Here is a 23,410-nt window from a genome sequence, read left to right as displayed (position 1 = left end):
TTGTAATAAAAGCTAGCATTATTCTAATGAATACAATAACAGCTTAATATTAAAGCTATCATTCTGTGAGGCATGTGTATCATTTCATTCCACTGATCTATGAAACCAATGCTCTCTCTTTGATATGTCTTAGAAATCTTTGCTGATAGTATCTTTTTGGCTTTCTTTCCTTTCTTATTATCTTAAATTCACTTTTATTTTACATATAAGATTTAAGGTCTGTACAGAATCCATGATTTTCCTATCAAATTCTCCATTCATTTTTTATTTCACTACCATCACCACTATAATTTTCTTTCTAGACTTTTTCAGCAGCAATTTAAAATTTTTATACATAATTAAATTGTCTATTTTCTCTTTCATATGTATGAATTGGCTAAGAAGAAGTATAAGGAGCAATTTTTTAAAATGTGGAATCCCAAGTGTATATACTATATAACTTCATATTGAAAAATTAACCCACTTTTTGACTTGGTCAAAACATTACAACTAGCATTTCACTTTATACAATATCTTAGTTTTAGAATTACAATATTAGGTCTTCTTTTCCAAACACAAAATACCTCTAGGCTGCTTTTACTCTTTGGTGACAGATGTATTAAGAACATGTTATTACTTTAGTTTTTTCTTACAAAAGTAAAATATGCTTGATATTTTATTAGGTCATCCTTCCATTGCTACAAAGAAATACCTGAGACTGGGTAATTTATAAAGAAAAGAGATTTAATTGGTTCATGGTTGTGCAGGCTGTATACGAAACATGGCACCAGCATCTGCTGCGGAAGCTTCAGGGAGCTTTTATCCATGCAGAAGGCCAAGCAAGAGCTTGCACATCACATGGAAAAAGTGGGAGCAAAAGTCAGGGGGGAGGTGCCACACACATTTAAGCAACCAGATCTTGCAATAACTCATTCACTACTGTGAAGGTAGCACCAAACCATGAAGGATTCGCCCACATGACTCACTACCTCCCACAAAGGACCACCTCCAACATTGGGGGATGACATTTCAACACTAGATTTGGGGAGATAAATATCTAAACCATGACAGATATTAGAAGTCAAACAATACAGAATTCAATAAAATGGAAGTAAAATTTGACTTTCTCTCCTGATACTGAGTTCATGTAAAGTCCAATGCCCACTGCTCAAAAAACATGAGCTACTAGATTACATGTAACAGAGATATTGAAATAAGGTGTGGTAAACAGAAACAGTGCCCTGTTGAAAATAAAGTGTCTACATTCTTCAAGGACCATGTAAAAGAAAATCTGATTCTTAACATGAGACTGGACATTTGTCCTCACATGGGAGAGAGAGAATGCTATTGCCCAAGAGAGATATAAGAGGAGAACTGGGGAAGGCAATGGGGTCTTTGTTTAGGGTTAGCAGTATTTGCAAACTGAGAGAATTGCTTGTGATGTCTAGGTGCAAGAAGGGGAGCTCAAACCTTGCTCCATGGTTGGAAATTGCTAAAAGAGCATGGTTTCATGTTTGGGAAGCAAAGCTAAAAGGACTGCCTCATGAAAGGAAAGGAAGATAGATCCCATTCGAGTTTTCAGGCCCAGAGTTGGGAAGAAAAGATGCAAAAATATGTTGGTGCATCATATAATGGTTCTTTCCAACATGAGGCAAAGAGGTGTGTGTCAGAGGAATTCAGGTGGGATGCACTCAGTTGGGATCAGTTTAATATGTAACCTAGTCTCAAAGAGTTGGGCGTTGCCTTGAAATCTCTTTGAGATTGTATTACATCACTAGGACCTGTTGGGCCTCACTTACCTGAGACCTAGACAAAGGCCTAGGTCAGTCATGATGACCAACAGAAATGTGATGGCAAATTCATGACCACCAATATAGAAGTTCACATAAAAGACATAAATTGAAGTACAGAAGCAAATATTTAACTTGCAATGGAAAACCCTCTTCCAGTGCCAAAATGAGACTACTAGCCACAAAGGAGGGATGGGGTGAGTAAGAGGATACCAAGTCCATGATATTTTTTTCCTACTCTTCAACACCTTTCACACACAGAAACTGGCAATGGACCCACACCTTTAGTCTTGAGGGGACAGGTCAATGGTGTGCTGGTAAATGTTTAACAACTGGTTCTCTAGAAGGAAAATGTGACTTGTAACGTTTGATTATTGCCATAATGTAAATACTCCCATCATGGCCAATGTCAAACTCCAACGGCACATCACTGAACTTTGAGCTGAAAAGAGATGTGCACAGTAGGCTCTTGTGAGCTGTTTCAAGCTGGCTTCATTACATTAGCAGGAAAGGTAAGAGCTGTGAGTATGAGATTATAATTCTGTAATGAAAAATCTTAACAATTAGTAAAATTGGATCATTTTATTAATTGAAAAGTGATAACATCAGATTGAGGAGTTTTCAAAGTTTCTGATAGATGGCCAGTGGGAAAGAGGATTGGATACAGCACAATAGGTAGCAGTTATAAAAAAAAAAATTGTTTGATATTTTGAACTTAACAAGTGGGGATTTTTAATCAACCCAGTCATAGAATTCTTGGATACACAGCCAAGCAGTAAACTAAGAGAGGAAATTTACCACAGAGGGAGTTCAAAGGTAGCATAGCGGAGCTAGATGTGAAAGAATTAAAATTTCAGGATACAAGTCTTTAACCTCATTGGTTTACTTCATACCTAAGCATGCTATTATATGAAATTGTTTTCTTAATTTCCTTTTTAGGTGTTCATTGTTAGTATATAGAAATACAACTGACTTTTGTATGCGGATTTTGTATCCTATAACTTTACCAAATTCACTTATTCATTCTAATAGTTTTTTAATTTTTTTGTATGGAGTCTTTAGGGTTTTCTACATGTAAAATTATGTCATCTACAAATACAGCTCATTTCACTTCTTCCTTCTTGGGTAGTTGCCGCGGCTGAGGGGAGGAAGAAAGAGAGGGTTGTTTAATGGGATAAAGTTTTAGATGAATAAGTTCTAGAAATACACTATACGAAGTAGTGCCTATAGTTAACAATATTATATTATGAACTTAAAAATTTGTTAAGAAAGATCAATGACACAGAAGAAAGAACTCAGAAATAAATTCATCTATTTACAGTCAGTTGATCATTGACAAAGTTACCAAGAACACACAATGGGGAAAGGAAAGTCTCTTCAATAAATGCTGAGAAAACTGGATATCCACATGCAGAAGAATGTAATTAGACATTTAATTCACACCACATACAAAAATCAACTGAAAGTGGATTAAAGACTTAAACATTAGATCTGAAACTGTAAAAGTATTAGAAGAAAACATAGAGAAAAAGCTTCTTGACATTGGTCTAGACAATAATTTTTTGGACATAACCCCAAAAGCACAAGCAACAAAGCAAAAATAGACAAATGGGATTGAATCAAGTTAAAAAGCTTCTCCATAGCAAAGGAAAAAATAAACAGAGTAAAGAGACAACCTACGGAGTAGGAGAAAGTACTTGCAAACCATATTTCCGATAAACAGCTAATGTCCAAACTACGCAAGGAACTCAAACGACTCAATTGCAAGGCAACAAACAACCTGATTTAAAAATGTGCAAAAGACCTGAAAAGACATTTCTCAAAAGGAAACATATAATGGTCAGCACATATATTAATCAGTCATATTTGCTCAACATCACTAACTATCAGGGAATTGCAAATTAAAATCACAATGAGATATCTTTTCACACCTGTTAGAAAGCTATTATCAAAAAGACAAAGGATAACAAGTGTTGGTGAGGATATGGAGAAAAGTGAATGTTTGTACATTTTTGGGTAAATTAGCACAGCTATTATGGAGAACAGTATGGAGTTCCCTCAAAAAATTAAAAATAGAGCCACCATATTATCTAGAGATCCCACTTCTAGGAATACATCCAAAAGAAATGAAATTAGTATGTTGAAGAGATATTTGCACTCCCAAGTTCATTGCAGTATTATTCACAATAGCTATGATATGGAATGAACCCAAGTGTCCACTGATGGATGAATGAATAAAGAAGATGTGGTATAAATATACAATGGAATAAAATTCAGCCTCATGAAAAGAAAATCCTGCCATTTGTGACAACATGGATACACTTGGAAGACATTATGCTAAGTGAAATAAGCCAGGCACAGAAAGACAAACCCTGAAAGATCTCACTTACATGTGGAGTCTAAAAAAGCCAAACTCATAGAAGCAGAAAGCAGAATGGCGGTTGCTAGGGGTAGGGCAGAGGAGGGAAAATGAGAACATGTTGGATAAAGGGGGGGTGAACTTTTAGTTAAATGGATAAACAAGTTCTAAAGAACTATTGTACAGCATGGTGACTGTAGTTAATAATAATATATTACATCCTTGAAAATTGCTAAAAGAGTGGATCTTATGACCAAAGCATATGTGAGGTGATAGATATGTTAATTAGCTTGAATCAATCATTTCACAAGGTATATCTATATATATCAAAACCTCACATTGTACACTGTAAATATATATAACATTTTATTTGTCAATTATACCTTAATAAAGCTGGGGTAAATTGTTAAGAGGATAAATCACATGTTAAGTGTTCTGATAACAACAAAAAGCAGAGCAAAACAAAACGAAACAACAAACAAGAGAAGAACAAGACAACTTTTGGAGGTGATTAATAAGTGTATTACTTTGATTGTGGTGATGATTTCATGGGTGTATACCTATGTCCAAACTGATCAAATTGTATCTATTAAATGTGCAGCTTTTTGTATACCGATTACACCTCAATAAAGCTTTTTTTTTTTTTTTTTTTTTTTTTAATTGACTAATGGTTGGAATATATTCTTTATGGCTGTGGCTGGGGTTCTACTTCCCATGAGGTAATATTGGTTTGGGGATCCAGCCACAAACTCTTTGCATGTGGGGATTATCAAGTCTAAAACCAGCCATTCATAACTCTATGAAAAGGGCAATAGAAAACCCCAATCCTCCCAGCCTGGAAAGGAGGCAAAGAAATACGCTGTCAGCTTGGAATCTTTGGAAGAAAAAAACAAGACATGAAAAATAATGTCTAAGCTTAGACTCTTCACATTAAAACTAATACATAGCTGGTGCACTCCCAGGGGCTAAGTGAGGCAGAGCAAAAACAACTGTGGAGAAAAATGCGTACAGCTCAGGGCACACAAACTTTCCGCCAAATATAAGCCCTCTTGGGATGGAGCTCACAGACATCACAAAACACTTAAGGAAAGGAATCACTCTGAGGAATAAATAACAGATGACAAATGGGGGCAATTTTATCCCCAAGAACTAAAAAATTAAATGTTCTAAAAGAGACTGTAAGAAAAATGTAAATGTTTGATAAGATGAAGGAAGGCGTAGAACAAATAGACAAGAAAAGAAAAATATGACAACAGGAAACTCAAATTTTGTAAAGGACCAAATGGAACTTCTGGAATAAAAGTACAGTCAATGAATTAAACAACAACAACAACAACAACAAAACTCAATGAGTGTGTTAAGTAGTAGATTCGGCACAGAATACTATGTAATTGGAAGACAAATCTGAGAAAATTACCCAAAAGGCAGCCTAAAAAGAAATCAATGGAAAATATAAAAGGACCAGAGACACGTGGTAAGGAATGAGAAGATTCAAACAGCACACAGAAGTTCTAGAGAGCAAAAATAGAAAGAGGAGAAGACAGACAACGAATAGCAGAATGAACAGATAATTTCCAGGGATACATGGTATTACTCCTAAAAGACTGGTCCTGTCCTCTTCATTTTTCACCTTTCTTTCTTCTGTGGTGACTGCACTAATTCCCATGGTGATAAATACTGTCTTATGACTGTGACTCAAAAATGTATACCTTTAATCCAGACTTCAGTTTTGAATTCCAGACTCATATACATGCACTTGATTATATTCATTTATATATTTCACGAGCATCTAAAAATGAACTTGTTGAAACCTGAATGTTTTATGTTTCTAAACCCATGTTTCCACATCAGTAAACCATTATCTCCATTCACTCAAATGCTAAAGAGAGATATCTGGGAATTATTTTTGAAACTTTCCTCTTTCTTTTGGCCCTGATCTAATCCTTCACCAAATTCTGTTCATTGAACCTCCAAAAAGCTCTGACACCATCATCTTAGTCCTCTACCACTGCTTGTCCCCTAAATTTTGCAATAATTTCTTAATTAATCCTCCCATTCTCAGTCTTGTCATCCTCCAATCGATTCACCACATAGGAGCCAAAAAAGATGCTTTAAAAACACAAAGTAGATGCTGTCACTCTCCAGCTTACAATTCTCCATCGGTTTCTCTCTTTCTTTGAAAAATTCAAGCTCCTTTGCATGGTTAATGTCGATACAAAAATGTCCCCCATCCAAAGATCCAGAACCTGTGAATATGTTAGATCACATGGCAAAGGTGAATCAAGGTTTCAGATGGAATTAAATTGTTAATTAGCTGACCTTAAAATGAGGAAAGAAGCCTGGATTATCAAGGCGGGCCCAATGTAATCACAAGGATTCTGAGGAGTGTAAGAGGGGAACAGTAGAGAGAGTGAGGGGTTGTCAGAAGCGCTGAACCCACTTACCACTGCTGGCTGCAAGGATGGAAGGGGGTTATGAGCGACAAAAGGCAGACAGAAAAGGCATCCTCCTCTAGGCTTTTAGAAAGGAACACAGTCCTGCCAATGTTCTGATTCTAGCCCAGAGAGACCTGTTTTGTACTTCTGACTTCCACAACTGTAGGATCATAACTTTATGTTGTTTTAAGCCACAAAGTTTATGGTAATTTGTTACAACAATAGAAAGTGATACCTCAGCTTCCAGGACTTGGCAGCATTTGGCCATTGTTCCCAGCTTCAGTCCCCCCCAGGGCACTCCCCAGCTCATTGTGCTCTGGCCAGTCTGCCCTTTCTGTACCCCTCTATGCTGAGCTCTTGGCCAGGATTAGAGCTTTCTTATCTCCCTTTCCCTCTGCTTGAAGTACACTTCACCTGGTGTCTTAGTTCAGGTTCTCCCGGAAGCAAGCCTTCATATAAGTACTTGCATTCAAGTTATTCATTTGGAAGGTTGTCCTGGAAACACAGGTAAGGGAATAGGAGACTGGGTCAAGGAAAAACAAATAACCAGTAAGGAAACACTGAGAGCTGGTCACCGCTATGGACAGCTGGAGTTTACTTCCGCTGGGGAATTCTGTAAAACAGTGTAGACTAACTCTATTTGGAATGTCACTGTATACAGAGCACCTATTTTAGGCAATTAATAGATATTTGTTGCGTGAATAAATAGAGAATAAATTAATAAACTAACTAGCACATGAATAGTGCTCACTAAGTGCTACCTGGAATGTGATGAACTTTAATAAATTTTTGCTGCTTTGCTATATTTGCAGATTTGTTAATTCTGAGGTCATCTTTTTTCTTCTATATGCTATGTGGCCTCAAAGTAGCCACTCAGATTTTCTGTTTAATCATCTAATGCCTTAATGCCAACTGAATTTGTAATGCTCACTCCAAGAGAAGGAGTAGAAATGAAGGAGCCTCTATGATCACTTGGAAAATCTGTCAGTAAACACATAGAGATTGGAAAATGAGGATATACTAAGCGGGAGGGAAGAGATATATGTTCAGTGGAAAAATTCCCTGAGTAATTTTGATAGTGCCTTCTCATTATGACAATGACATGAAATAAGCCAAATCATTCTCAAAATTTCATTATTCATTTCAAGCAATTATAGTTTTGATTTTATTTTTCAAATGATGATCCCTTCTGGGCATGAAGCACTTGCCATCACCTTTCCAGTTCAAAATTCTTTTTGGCTGCATTTAAGCTTTTGGTCTTATAAAAGCATTGACTTTTCTTACCCCCATAAAAGCAGCTTGTTAAAATCATGAACTAAAGTGTTAAAGTGTCATTCTGTTAAAAGTCTCACAGATACTGTGTGGCATGTGGCTTTTGCTCACAAAATTGTTCAAGTAATGGTACTTGAGTATTTATTTTATACATGCTAGGAATCAAAGAATACCAAATAACAACTATACCCTTATTCAGTAATAAGGGTAGATAGATAAAGATTCATTCTAGATTTCAGTTCTGTATGAGATGTGTGTGTTTGGTGGCGGGGGGCAGAGAATAAGAATTAACTGAATAAATCATTCAAGCTGTTCCTTACACAGGAAGCACTGTCATAATGGGTCACCATTAACTCTGGGAGTATACGATATCTTTTAGGCATGCTGGGATGGACACAAAAGTGAGACCTACTTTATTAAGTCATACTAAGATTTGTGTTTTTAGCTCAGCAGTGCATTGTATAATACTGGTCTGACTTGTGATGTGTTCAATTGAAAAAGAAGCAAAAAATTATGCTTTGTCCTCTAACATACAATCTTTGTGAAGAAAAAAACAAGCTACAAATAATATAAGCCATTTAGAAAGATGGCCGGGCGCGGTGGCTCAAGCCTGTAATCCCAGCACTTTGGGAGGCCGAGACGGGTGGATCACAAGGTCAGGAGATCAAGACCAGCCTGGCTAACATGGTGAAACCCCGTCTCTACTAAAAAAAATACAAAAAACTAGCCGGGCGCCGTGGCGGGCGCCTGTAGTCCCAGCTACTCGGGAGGCTGAGGCAGGAGAATGGCGTGAACCCGGGAGTCGGAGCTTGCAGTGAGCTGAGATCCGGCCACAGCACTCCAACCTGGACGACAGAGCGAGACTCCGTCTCAAAAAAAAAAAAAAAAAAAAAAAGAAAGATGGCCTGGAGATTCCCAAGACATGAGGTGAATATATCTGTCAGTTTGATGTTTGTCTACCACACTTCTTATGGTGAACTTTGAGCTAATTTTTAATGGTTAGAATTGGTGACATAAGAAATGGTAAACTTCCTCTTCTTGGAGTCTGTGGCAGATCAGGGATCATGAAATGTTTGTGTAAATATATGTGCCACTCACTGTTAAAGGGAATTCTAGATTCCTGCCAGTTGATTTAAATATGAAAATATATCAGAAGCTGTAGCAAGAACTTTAGCTATTGAGGCCCTAACATACTTTAATTATTGATTGACTTTAATTAAAGAAAGATAAAGTAGACCTCCATCTTTGATAAAGTAATAGACTGACCTAAATGAAAACGAAAGCCCTAACGAAAAGTAAGAACCATTTTGGGTGCTAAGTTGATGAAAGAGGGCTACCGAAGCATGTGGTAGTGAGGCCAAGTGGTCTAAGAGGGCTCAAGGCTAAAGAGTGGAAATGTTTGTGAATGTTGAATGATAAACTGGAGAGTGAGAGAGGTAGGGCATATGTAACTAGTTTCCAGTTCTCTTAGGAACTGATGTGGAAACCATACGGAGAAAACTTTTAGTGGAGTGATTCAAAATATATTGATGCCTTCTGCCCATTAAGGTTGTGCTTTTACTGGGGTTGCTGATCTCTTAACAGCATGGTAACAGCAAGTGATACCACAGGAGGAAAACAAGCTTCTCTCTCAGAGCAAAGGATAGGGAGAGAATTGGTAGGGGAAGGCAGAAGGCAATTAGATTTGAAGAATGTGATTAACACAAAGGAGGGATGAAAGGAATAGAGGATTCCCAGTTCTAAACCAGATGAGAAAAAAGAAATGCTTTTGCTGCAAACTTCCTTTTCCTTGGGTTACACCTAGAAGAATATATTCTTTCATTTTAAAAAATTCATTAATTTAACAAGTTTATTAGGAACCTAGCATGCGCCAGGCACTATCCCAGGAACCACAGTTCTTCCAAAGAGCTAGACAAAGTGTTTGCCCCACAGAATTTATATTTTAAACAAACCAGTCAATCAACACATAAAAAAGTAATTGTATCATAATAAGAGCTATGAACAAAATAAAACAGGATGAAATTCATCAAGGTGGGTTGAGATCATATTAAAGAAGGTTTCAGGGCCCGGTGCGGTGGCTCACACCTGTAATCTCAACAATTTGGGAGGCTGAGGCAGGCAGATCACTTGAGGTCAGGAGTTCAAGAGCAGCCTGGCCAACATGGTGAAACTCCGTCTCTATCAAAAATGCAAAAATTAGCCAGGCATGGTGGTGTGCTCCCGTAATCCCAGCTACTTGGGAGGAGAATCATTTGAACCCGGGAGGTAGAGGTTGCAGTGAGCCAAGATCACATCACTGCACTCCAGCCTAGGCACAGAGCGAGACTTTACTAAAAAAAAAGGGGGGGGGGGGGGGAGTTCAGGCTGGGTGCAGTGGCTCATGCCTGTAATCCCAGCACTTTGGGAGGCCGAGTGGGGCAGATTGCCTGAGGTCAGGAGTTCGAGATCAGCCTGGCCAAACACAGTGAAACCCCATCTCTACTAAAAATACACTAAAAATACTAAAAATACTTTGCGAAAGGAGTGTCTATTGAGGGCCTACTAAATATCAGGCACTGTGCTGGATGGTGTGAAAAGCATTGGTCAACAAATCAGCATAATCCTTATGCTCATGGATCATGATCTGGCAGAATTTTATAAAACTTCTCAAGGCCTGATTCAAACACTTAGCCTACACACATTTGGACAGACACAAAAACTGGATGCTAGAATGGCACAAACACCTGACCTTTATCAGCAGGAAAATATCTCTTGTTTTTGGGTAAAGGGATGGCAGGAAACATCCTTAAAGTTTTGTCACTAGCCAGTCTTGGAGTTGTCCTACTTTCTGCATTGTGTCAAGAGCCGTTTCATCACCTCTCTTCTTCCTAGCAATTAGAGGAGCACATGTTTTGCACACTTAGACTTACTAATAGTCATATCTGCAGGTCAATTTGAGTGACAGCATTTCTGGTCATTAGAAATACTGACTGTGATTCAAGAAAAGAAATGACTAGATTTAAGACTATACTTTCAGGGATCATTTCTATAGTTCATTACTAGAGAAGTTCCTCTGAACATGTAGAACACTGGCAACCATGAGGAAGACATGCAGTGTTCTGTCCTGAGTGTGAAGCCAGGTCTTGGTGTTGCTTTGCTGCAAGTACCATTTGCCACTGATAATCGTTTTTGTCTCCCTCTGGGACAGTAAGGGAAAGGATGCCATCGGAGTGATTATTATTGAAAGCAAGAAAGAAAGAGAGAGAAGAAAGGAAGAGAAAGAAACAAAGAAGAGAGAGGTGAAAGAAGAAAGAAAGAAGAAAGAAAGAAAGAAAGAAAGAAAGAAAGAAAGAAAGAAAGAAAGAAAGAAAGAGAAAGAAAGACAAAGAGAAAATAAAAGAAAAAGAAAACTATCAGATTTTTCAGTGTTAGAGCCCACAGTTCCTAATATCCCATTCCTACCAGTCTCTGAAATCACTTTCCCTGGATGTCTTCCTAAGTTTGGACACTGCACCCACTGACAGTTACACAGCAAAGATAAGAGAAGGGTGACACAAAAGAATGCTGACAGTCTGAAGCCACTGACAGGCTGTCTCTACTGGCAAGTATAGCATTCCTGATATACTTAATTAACTAATATTATTAAGTATTACTAATTAATATATTAGTATAATTTTGGCTATCAACAATAAATCTCCTCTGGTTTAATATGCAGATGACTGATGTTATTTGTCTCTTTAGAAAGCTTTCTGGAAGAAACATAAACCCATGAGGTCTAGAGGGAGCGGATAAAATAGCCAGAGTGGTGAACATGACAACCGAGTTAAGATAATCAGCAGCATTTGAAGAGGTCCCCAAGCAGAAAAGGATCCAGCAGACCAGGCTGGTATTTTTAAAAAGTTGGCTGATACTTAACTCATTCTGTTAGACATTTCCCTTTGGAATAGACTGAAGCCTATTGGGCAGAGGTGGGAGGAAGGCAAGAAGGGCTGGGCATGGCATCCTAGATGTGGGTAAAAGTGGACAATCCCTTCTCATAGTCTCCCTTCCTGAGAGAGTTGCAATAATTCTATGATGTTTCCCAGTCCTCATACAAATATTAGAGAGCATTTACCTTGCCTGTAGCCCCTGCTTACTTTGAGCTTGATGTGTCCCTTGAAACCATTGCCAAGGCTGGTTAAACTAAATGTCAGTCACCGCTTTCCACCTGCCCTGCTATCGGCCGTTCTCTGTCCATGCCTCTTCCACCTGGAGCTCTTAGGTTCCTACTCAGGAAAGAAAACGTGTGTGTGTGTGATGAAAAGGAGGTGTTCTCATTTGCCCTACTTCTGTTTAAAACAACATCTTTTTAAATGTGCTTTTCAACTATTTGCCTGAGCTAGGCGCCAATGCAAATGTTTAGGAATCAAAGCTCCTCCTGTGACTCTCTTCTTTCTATGTGGAATATCCCCTTTGTGAGCAGTTGTAGCAGTAGCTGACAGGTGTGTATTCAGGCTGAAGGGAGATGGATAGTAGTGTAGTAGAAAGGGCCTTGAGCAAGAAGTTACAAGACCGATTTTCCATCACAGGTCTGCCATGTGACTCAACGTCAGCTTGGGTCTATCTAATGGTTCAATAAAGATTCATTGAGCACCTACTACACAGTAGGCACCAAGCTGCAGTTTTCTCATCCAACTAAGGATAATAAAACAGGTAATAAAAGGGGTTTTATAGGATAATCTTTATAGTCTCAATTTTGTTACAAGTCTATGAAAAAATAAGTCAGGTATAAACTAGAAGAAAGAAAGACTCAGACTCCCCACTTCTGAGTCTAGGAAACTATTCAAGTCATGGTGTGTGTAACAAAATTATGGTTTATGAACTACCAGGAAAGAATGTTTCCCTGGTTGAGAGCAAGAATCACCTGACAACAAGACAATGTTTCACGCCTTAATGAAAGCCAGGGTGTGGCACTGAGGCCTTGTCTATCAAACAGGAAACTCAACTTCTATTAAAGAGGGGAAACTTCTTGTGATTGATTGCCTAACCAATTAGGCTCATACATGGTATTGTTTATTTACCATCTCTCCTTTTCATTGGGAGCACAGAATTTAGCTCAATTAGTTCCAAGACCTACAGACAAAACTCCCCAATTAGGAGGATACTGACTTAACACGCGGCACAAAACTGTAGAGTCTAGTAAGTATATATTCTGAAGTATTCAATCACCAGGTAAGGCTTATTGATGTGCCCAGGGCTGCTTTCAGTTGTTTCTTTTGCCATTACAGAATGAATTATCTGAATAATCAGCTAAAAGAGCACATCTTTCTTCTGCAGTTGCAGTAACAAGAAGTGGGAAGGGGAGAAGGAAAAGGAGAAAGAGGAGGAAGGAGAAGAAAGCCGTCATTTAGGATCAATATCCTAGGTGTATATTTAAATGCTTTATGGATGAGCTGTTGAGTCCTCTGCTCTTCTGTTGAAAGAATTAAAATCTAGCAATGTTTCCAGACTCTTTTTTGACTTGACTCTGATACCTACTATCATGTGTGAGTGGGTTATTCATTTATTCTCTTTGGATCTCAGTTTTCTCATCTAAAGATAGAGAAATTTGGCCTCCATCAGTAATTTTTGTGTGTCAGTATTGCAATTTTGGCTTTGTGAAAATAAAGCTTACAAAATCAGATACTGATAGAATTCCATCACTGGACTTGCTTTAAAGAATGAATGAGATGACATGGGGAAGGTTCTTATACTTGGCATATAGGAATTAGTTGATGAAGTAAGACCACTAGGTTGTGCTTGCTTCTCCCCTGATGCCCATGGTATTATCACCCCATGTGTCCTCTCACATACTAAATCCATGTTTTAAGCATGTGTCTGAAGGTCAGTGAGAAACCTAGTTCCCCCTCCACAAATATCGATGTGGATTGTTGGCCAGGGAAGTGGCAGGAGCAGCGAATCGCCCCTCTGGTCATTTCTCATGAAATGTTCTGATCTCATTGGATTCTCAAGCTCTGCTCTGTGCATCTGCTTCAGCCACTGCTGCCCTGCATGTGAGCTTGTGAATTCCTCAAAATGTAAACTGCACCCAATGCTTTCTTCAAACATGCACATGAGACCTAAACACTCCATTCCTTTCCCCTCTTGAGTTCCATTAGTACAAAGCATCTGGACAAAGCCAGCTTTCAATGGAAGATTTGAGCTAATGGAGGGAAATATCCATATATACTAGCACAACATGGTCACTAAAATGGAATATTAAACAATGCTGCTGTAAACCCACAGTCTTTCTCTGCCTCTGGGAATGTCTTGTAGATAGGTTCTGATCCCTCTGGGTTTGTCTCCTCAGACCTTTCGCTCTCTCTTACCACCTTAGCCTTCAAACCTCCAAATTTCTCATGAATTAGAGTTTCGTTTCCTACCCCCTACTCAAATTGAGCTTGGATGATTTGCTAAATGAGAACCAACTACATCACACCTCCACAGCACAAAACACAGGGAGAAGCTTTGAAATTACAGTTTCTCCTACCATCTGATTACATTTTCAGGCTGAGCTCCTGTCTCTGTAGACAATTTAGGGAAGAGGGAAAACTACAAAGGTATAAAACCAGTATAAGTTCTCTCCCTACTTTGAGAGAACTATTCCAGTGTATGGCTTTCTTTTCTACTTCCCAATATAAATACTATCATTGTCAGTTTTATCGTACTATTATCTATCCTGCTGACACCCAACACTCAGATTAACAGTGTGCTGTTCTGAAACAAGAGATGAGACCCTGCATCCCTGGCTCCTCAGTCTAACTTCACATGCCCCAGGCTGTCCCCTGGGTATTTCAGTATGCCCAAAAGGGCAGTTCTTCTTAAACCATGTGAGGAAGGAATACTTAATTTTTTTTCCCAATTTCTCAAGGACTGATGATTTTATAAAATCAAAATAGATTACCAGAAGACAAAATTAAAAACAAAAGACATACAAATTCAATTCCCAGGTTTTTTAAATTGGTGATGAGATACAAAAGATAAAATAACTGTCAAATTGCTATATAGGTTTCTAAATGCATATTCTTCATTTGTGTGCTCTTCTTGGTGCAGATGGGTTAACAATGTTTCTTGGGATCAGTTGCTTTCTGAGTTGATATCCAGCTCTAAAACTGTAACATTCTCCTGTGAAATCTTAACATTCTCAGGTCTGACATGTATGAACAGAACCACAGTAGGTGTGGACATGCAAGCTAAAGGAAATGTAGTTGTGAAGCATCTTTCCAGCTTGCAACGTTGTTACGAATTTATTTGCCACATTTAGCACTATGGTGTCACATTGATGCACAGTACCAGTGGCTTTTAAGCAGCACAGAAGCTAGATGACATTATTTCAGTTCTTGCTAAAATGGTTTATTTCCCAGAGAACGTTGGGTTTTGTTTAATGTATCCTGGGCCCCGAGGCTAGAATCCTGTAGTAATTTAGCATAGCCAGATTTGTTTTTATGGAATTCAATTATTTTTTACTTTTCTATTTCTTGAAAGTTGAGCAATTTTGAAAGCAATACAGAGTATAAAAAAACAGGCCAGGTGTGTGACATGGTGATGTGCCTGTAGTGCCAGTTACTTGGGACGCTGAGGCAGCGGGTTGAAGCTGCACTGAACTGTGACCATGCAACAAGTGCACTCTAGCCTGGGCAACACAGCAAGACTCTCTTTTAAACAAACAAAAAATTAATTTAAGGAAAAACAGAAAAAAAAAAAAAAACTACAGTTACTTCTAGTGAATCTTCCTCGTAAATCAACTATTTCCAAAAGGTTAAAACAAGAGAGTATCCTCAACCTTGAGAGTTCTGGCATTTAACAGACTGTTGAGAGCTTTCTTCCTACCTGTGCATTTGTTGGCAGTAAGTACTAAGGCGGGAGGTGTAGGGCAGGGACTGACATTTCTGTTCTTTAGTGGGCATTAAATTCTTCAAGGAGTCTGCGGAGGCTTTTTTGTGGTACCATCTCATCTTCCAAACTTAACCTCTTCCTTGTTCTTCAGTTTCTACTTGCAAATTTTCCAGGGGTAGAAGAATTCGAAGAAAAGAGAAAGATCTGGCTCAGTTAAGACTGAGTGGAGACTTGACACATTTCAATTCTTTCTTTTTTAAAACTTCACTTCAAATTCAATTTAACTGTCTAGCTTAGGTTCTCATTTTTAAAATGGACTTGGGGGCAGGTGATTCCTAACTTCCTTATAAATACTTTCAGACTTGCAACAATTTTATCCCATATTAGACTTCTTTAGCTTAAGTGAGAAACATAAATCTGGTTTATGCCTAACAACTTGTGTTTTGTAATGCTCCACAAAAGACCTTTTGATGAAGCAGATCAGGTTGAAGAAAAAACCCTCTTCCCCAGGATTTTAGTTCCTGAAATTCATTAGGTCTGCAGAAAAACTCAGAAATTTCAGTTGTGGATCAAGACTTAACATGTAGACTTCAACTGTTCTTTTTCTAATGTTTGCATCTTCCCAAGTGATCCATGTCTTTCTTAAACATGGTGCTTCAGATTAGGGACTCTATGCCTGTCAGATTCAGTTCAGTTCCCATTTGTTAACCTCCTACTGGGTGCTAGATGTTGTGCTAGGCATTGACAATATAAATTTGTCCCTTCCCTTGAGGATTTCATGGAACTTCATTTGTTTGTTAATTTTTGTCATTCAAGTTCTTATCCATGTCTGTAAAATACATAAGTAATGCTCACCAAAAATCTATTTTTTAAAATTCATTGTTATTTTTGCCTGTTTTTATTAAGGATCTTAAAATACCAGAAGTTAAAATAACGATATCTTATTTAAAACAACTTTCTCGTCTCACATAGGCTGGGTTGGGCATTTCTCTTATGCACGTTCATAGCACTTTGCTCAAATATGGCATAGTACATTTGCATATCTTTGTAAATGACCTCTTTCTCTGGCATCCTTACTGGACAATGAGCTTTCTGAAGACAGAGCCTGTGTTTTAGCCATCATTGAATCTTCAGAACCTAGAATATTTCCTAGCACACAGTAAGGCTCTATAAATGTTTACTGAATTATTGAATAAATAAAAGGAAGAAAAGAAAAACTCCACTTATTTGGTCTTCAAGTAACTCATAGCTAAGCTGCTATTGAAAATAGGATCTTTATAAAGTCTGACTATGTATTCATTCAACTGCCAGGAGTTTCATGTTGATTTATTAATGTGAAGAATCACAGAGCTCTTTGAGACCAGCATCTCACCTAATTCACCTTTCGCATGAGTTTCTTGGCTTTGAACATGTGATTGCAGCAATGTAGCAGTGACAAAATGCATATAGCATTAATATAAATCAATGTAAGCCCCCACCCCATGCCACCCCACTGAAACTGTTTTCTGTTGTATTTGAGACACCAAATATATAGAGTCACACTTCCTGGCTCTATCATATGTTACCTGCACAACTTTGGGAAAACGGAAATCATTTTGAGCCAGTATCTTCATCTGCAAAATGGAATAACAAGAATTACCACATAGTGCTGTTGTGGGTGATGTTAAAAGATAAACTTACACATTAGCATTTAAAAGAGTTTATTTAAGCAGATAGTGATTTAGGAATTGAGCAGCACCATACCATAAGCAATTTAGGGCACCACTGAGAGGACCCAAGGGGAAACGTTTTGTAGGGTGTTCATGGAAGTCAGACAAAGAGAACATTTGATGGGTTAAAATGGAAAGTGCCTAATTAGAGGTTAGTTGGCAGTTTCTGATCCTTAATATTGCTGTTATAATTATGGTAATTTGTTGATTTTGCTTCAAAAGTTAGATGATTACACATTTGAACTTAAGCTTAATGGTTAGGCTTAAGTTTCCTTTTCATAGCTATGACCATTCACTCTGGGTTGGCTTTCAGTTACTTATGTTGGAACCCAAAGTGTGGGAGCCCTCTCAGCCTAATGGTCTCCCAATTATTATTATTTTTAACAGTACTTAGAAGTTAGTATTTATAAAATGCTTAAAACACCGTCTCGCACATAAGTGCTTAATTAATGTTAGCCATTGTGAAAGCAGATGTTTATATTGCTCTGTAAAGGCATTTATTTTGAAATTACTAAACATCAAAGGAAACACTTACTGGAATTTGTTCTTCACTTACAAATGTGTAATTCTTACTAAGTGCAAATCTCTGTGGCTCAGCTGTAGATTCTTCAAAGGAAATATAAGTGCAAAGTGCTATATGCTGCTTAGGGTGGCAGCGGAATTGGAAAATGGTTTTCCTTAGTGATCATAGCAATTTCAATCAATATTTGGTGGTTACATCTGAGTCAGCCACACGATTTCATTGAGAACAGAGGTAGCTAGAACCTTCGTAACTGGTATTATTGTTCACAAGCAAGCTCCCTCTGCTGCCCCCTAAAGACCAGATCATATAATTTCTGAAGGATATTGTTCTCTGACCTATATTTCCTTCTACATTTTAAGGTGTGCCAACACAATTCATTTTCGATTACGCTAAGCACCATGACAATAACTGTATAAGTGGTATTAGATACATTGGACTTCATTTACCTTTAGGATAATTTCTAAAATGCTTCAGTGTTTGATATCTAGTGAAAAACTAAGACTCCCCTAAGTTCTCTGAATTCATACCATTTGACATACAACTATCTGACAGTACTGAAAAACATTAACTGCATCTAGACTCAAAAACAAGCTAAAAATGGTAGAGGAAATTTTACATTTGCCAAAATATATAATACAAAATTGAGAATTAACTGCTTGTGTGCTCTCAATAAAGAAGGAATTTTTTGACTCGCTCTAAAAAACAAGTTTTCATGATTGCAGTTACTTCATTTTTGGGGAAATAATTGCTGGTTATTTTGTCACATTTCCTATTGAGCTCAAATGTGCTTTCATCTTTTTTTTTTTTTAAGAAAAATCAATAAATTACCATAATTGAAACATCTATATTAAGGATCCCACAATGCCAATTGGTGTAAGAAATCAGTTTCATAGCAGATTTCAATTACCATAATTCTGTTGCAACTCTCAAGGTCCATCCTTCCACTAGTAACTTTCTTCCAAAAGAAATATTTGTAAAGGAGAAACACTTAAAAAAGTACCACCAACTTCTGGGGGATTCACAGCAAATAAAGCCATCACTCATTTGATGTGGGGGCACATGTGCTTATTTCATGTTTAAATTGGCTGAGTTTTCCCTGGAGCAGATTTGCTGAAGTACCCACCCACCAATATCTAAGTCAAGAAGTTTTTGGATGGCTCTTACTGTCTAACTTTTCATTGTATGGATTGCTAGATGCTGGACAGTCTCTTTTATTTGCTACAAAGGCCTAGAATTTCTATTTCCTTAAAGTATTATGTGCTGGGTTTTTTAAACATTATATTGAAATACTATCCCTCTGCAGCCTCTGATATGATGAATAGGATACAGAGCCTAATCATTTGCTGTTTGTTTTTAGCTCTAGGAAATGCACTGCTGCTCCCATTTTTCTCTTCATAATATTTTCAACATACCAGGAAACTTACTGAAGAAGAAATGTAGTGACTCATACAGCCAGTTGATAACAGTATATAAAAGATTCCCAACTAGACCAGAGTGTACACATTTCTGCAACTCAGAGATCATGGTTATCTGTCTTGTCTCCTAAAAACTGAAAGTAATTTTAACTACCACATGTATACTGCTAAACTTGCAAATAGGCAGGTTATTATGAGCTTCAAAGTTGATATTTTTTCAAAGAGATTTTTAATATTATAAATAAAAATCAGAACCAGTGTTACCTTTAAGACATTAATATCATATTGCTAGTTTGTCTAATACAGTACAGGGGTTTAGAAATTTGCGTGGAGAACTTCTATGAAATCTTTCCTTTTGAATAGTGGAGAAATTCTATGAAGTCTTTCCTTTTGAATAGCAATAGAACTATTGTAAACAATGCAATTAATTTCTGAAATGGGTGCTGTATTAATTTTGTATTGTTGCTGTAACCAATTATCACAAATTTTGTGGCTTAAAACAATACAAATTTATTCTTACAGTTCCACTGCTTAGAAATCTGACACCAGTCTTTCTGGGCTAAACTCAATATATCAACAAGTTGTATTCCTTCCTAGAAGACCTAGAGGAGAATCCGTTTTCTTCCCTTTTTCAGCTTCAAAAGGTTGCTTGCATTCTTTAGTTCACAGTCTTCTTTCTCCATCTTAAAAGTCAACAATATTACATTTCTCTGGCAATCCTCCCACAGTCGCATTTCCCTCTAACCACATCTTCCTCAACCAGGAAATGTTCTGTAATGTTAAGGACCCATGTGGTTAGATTTGGCCCACTAGGAATCATGCACAATCTTTCATCTTAAGTTCTGCAACATAGTCACATCTTTAAAGTCCTTTTTTGCCTGTAAGGTAACATGTTCACAGGATATAAGAGTTAAGACATGGACATCTTTGGGGAGAAATTATTTTGCCTACTGTGGATACTATTTTCATCACTAGGAAAAATTGAAGCACAATGTGTAATTGCCTAAGGGTACTTCCTGCGTGCTGCACAGACAAAACCAATTAACTGAGACCATGGTATTGTAGTAAAGAAAGAGTTCAATTGACACAAAGCTGGTCACATGGAAGATGGAGTTATTACTCAAATCAGTCTCTCTAACTGCTCAGAGGTTAGGAGATTTTCAAGGATAGTTTGGTGGGCAGGGTGCTAGGGAATGGAGAATGTGGACTGGTTGAGAATGAAACCATAGAGGTGTGGAAAACGGTTCTTGTGAGCTAAATCAGCCTCCAAGTAGAGGCCACAGGACCAGTTGAGGCAAAAGTCGCCATCTGGGTGGAGTCAGCTTGTCTCAGAAATGTAGTAGTCTGAAAAGGTATCTCCAAAGGCTAATCACAGATTCTACAATAGTGATGTTATTTACAGGAGTAATTGGGGAAGTTACGAATCTTGTTACCTCCAGAACAATGGCTGGTGATTATTTATCCCTACATCTTAGCAGAATGCAGGCCCCTTTCATAGCCCTAACCTGGTGGTTTTTCATTAGTTTTACAAAGGCAGCTTAGTTTTGGGAAGGGCCATTATCATCCTTGCTTTCAGATTAGACTATAAACTAAATTCCTCCCAAATATGTTTGGTTTATGCCCAGGAATAACCAAAGACAGCTTAGAGATAATAAAATGGATGGAGCCAACTATGTAAAATTTCTCTTATGTAATTTTGCAAAAGCAATTTCAATTGCATACACAATGTGGTCTCTAACAGTAAATAAATAACAGTAAACCTATTATTTCTGTTGACTTTCTTCAAATCCTCAACTCCATAGTTTCCTTTCCACTAAAAAACAGAGGACTAGAACTACATATTAAAATTACTTACGTTCATATTAAGAAGTCTTAAAATAACTGTGATTGGTGTGTGTGTGTGTGTGTTTTCTCAGAGACTATTTGAATATTTTCTCTTTCAAAATATCTTCCTTTGTGACTGTACTCTTTATTAACTGGAGCTGATTCAAATAATCATAGAATGGATGCTGGTGTCTGATTTGCTTTTCTCCTGACTCTCAATTTCCCACCATGACTATCACCATATCTCATTAATCATCAGGATAGAACACCTCGTGTTGTTAAGATGTGAGAAAACAGATGACTGTATTCAGAACTGATGGTTTGTTGAATACTTTATTTGTAACCATTAGACTAAGTTACTTTTCATATGTACATAGGTCTCGGTGCTCCATTCTCAGTGCTCCCCAACTCCTGACGTCCCCAAATAGAGAATGTTGTCATAAAAACCAGATGAAGAGGGAGAACCTGCCACTTCCTAAGATCAGGCAGGCTGACCTCTAAGAAATGTCAGATCATGCACCTTACCTTGGCTAAATATGCCTCACTCTTTACACGGGACTTTGTTTTTAAGCAATCCCCACAATAATTTTGTAATGTAAGCATAATCCTCCCCCACCACCAGAACTTCAGAAGAATTGAGTGAAGTATCCAAGATCCACAGCTAAAAAGTATTAGAGTTTACTGGATTTCAAGAAAAAAAATTACAAGGCATGTTTTGTCCTCTTAAGGCAAGAAAACACACAGTCTGAAGAGGCAAAGAACTTACCAAACTCAGATGTGACATAGATGCTAGAATGATATAGGTTAGAAACTTGGATCTACATAAGGAACGGAAGAACACTAAAGAAGGAATAAGTGAAAGCAAAATAAAATCTAATTTTTTTATTATTCTTAATGCTTCTAAAAGATGTATGTTTGTTGAAGCAATAATAGTAGCAATGTATTGGGTGATTAGAGCATATGAAGTACTGAAATTAATGACAGCAATGGGCAGAAAAGAGGAATTGGTAATATTACATAACTGTTCGAATGGCTAAAATTCACAATACTGACAGTACCAATTACTGGTGAAGATGCAGAGCAACAGAAACTCTCACTCATTGTTGATGGGAATGCAGAATGCTGTAGCCATTTTGGAAGACAGTTTAACAGTTTCTTATAAAGCTAAACATACTCAGCAATACCACCAATTCCCTTCTTAGGTATTTACCCAACTGACTTGAAAACTTACATAAACACAAAAATCCTCATGTGAATGTGTATATAGTAGTTTTAGTCATGATTGTCAAGAGCTGGAAGTAACAAAGATGTCCTTCGGTAGTGAACAGGTAAACAATCTGTGGCACAGCCCTACAATGGAATACTACTTGGTAATAAAAAGAAATAAACTACCAAGCCACAAAAAGATGTGGAAGAATTTGAAGTGCATATTGCTAAGTGAACAAAGGCAGTTTGAAAAGGCTGCATATTCTATAATTCCGTTAGTATGGGAATCTGGAAAGGCAAAATAATAGAGGTAATAAACATATCAGTGGTCACTAGGATTTGGGGGTAGGGAGGTTAATAGCACAGGGGATTTTCTAGGACAGTGAAACTATTCTCATATGATGCTGTAATGATAGATATATGACATGCATTTATCAAAACACAGAACTTTCCAGCACAAGGAGTAAACCTTAAGGGATGCAAATGAAAGAAATGTTTAGGAGGTTGGGGAATCCCAAGATGGAAGAATGCAGAATGTGACAAAAATAATCTAACTGTATTAAAAATGTGTAAAATAACCTCACTAAAGGGGAGGGGAGGAAATGGTGCTGACCTAAGTGACTTTGGAAATGAGTGGAATCTGTAAGATAAAAAGCAAAAGAAACTATAAATAAACAGTGTACTCTAGTAATAGAGTTACTTCCCATGAAGCTGTGGATTTACAGTTCTGAAATCACTATATGTGTACACTGGAAATGAACAGTAAAGTAAATTGATGGCTGATGCTGGAAGACAGGTTTCTCACAGTTGGAATGGGGGGCTTATAGATAAGCAAGAGGAGTAGGAAACTAGAAAGATCGATGTAGCAACGGATTGGAGTTGGAAATATCAGTTTAAACTCATGCTTAGCTGAATATAAATACAAATGGCTAAACATATAATTATTTATAGATATGTATATATACATCTATCAGTATACACACAAACTTTTCTTTCTCTTAGCTGAGAGGGCCTGGAAGGAATGAACATACCTAGTGCCCAGATCTTGGTTACTCACACTAGATA

At 37.5% G+C, this 23,410-nt stretch overlaps 1 non-coding gene across 1 annotated transcript; it reads left to right on the top strand.

The window, feature by feature from the left end:
• The first annotated feature begins 10,835 nt into the window (after positions 1-10,835).
• LOC119621517 (small nucleolar RNA U3) lies at positions 10,836-11,049 on the top strand. Its single transcript, XR_005238074.2, has one exon. It is a non-coding gene; the product is annotated as a small nucleolar RNA U3 (small nucleolar RNA).
• Positions 11,050-23,410: the final 12,361 nt, after the last annotated feature.

Source organism: Chlorocebus sabaeus, chromosome 4 (genome assembly GCF_047675955.1).
Source record: "Chlorocebus sabaeus isolate Y175 chromosome 4, mChlSab1.0.hap1, whole genome shotgun sequence".
Classification (NCBI taxonomy): Eukaryota; Metazoa; Chordata; class Mammalia; order Primates; family Cercopithecidae; genus Chlorocebus; species Chlorocebus sabaeus.
The sequence above is the reverse complement of the archived record's forward strand: the minus strand, read 5'-3'. Positions and strand labels throughout refer to the sequence as shown.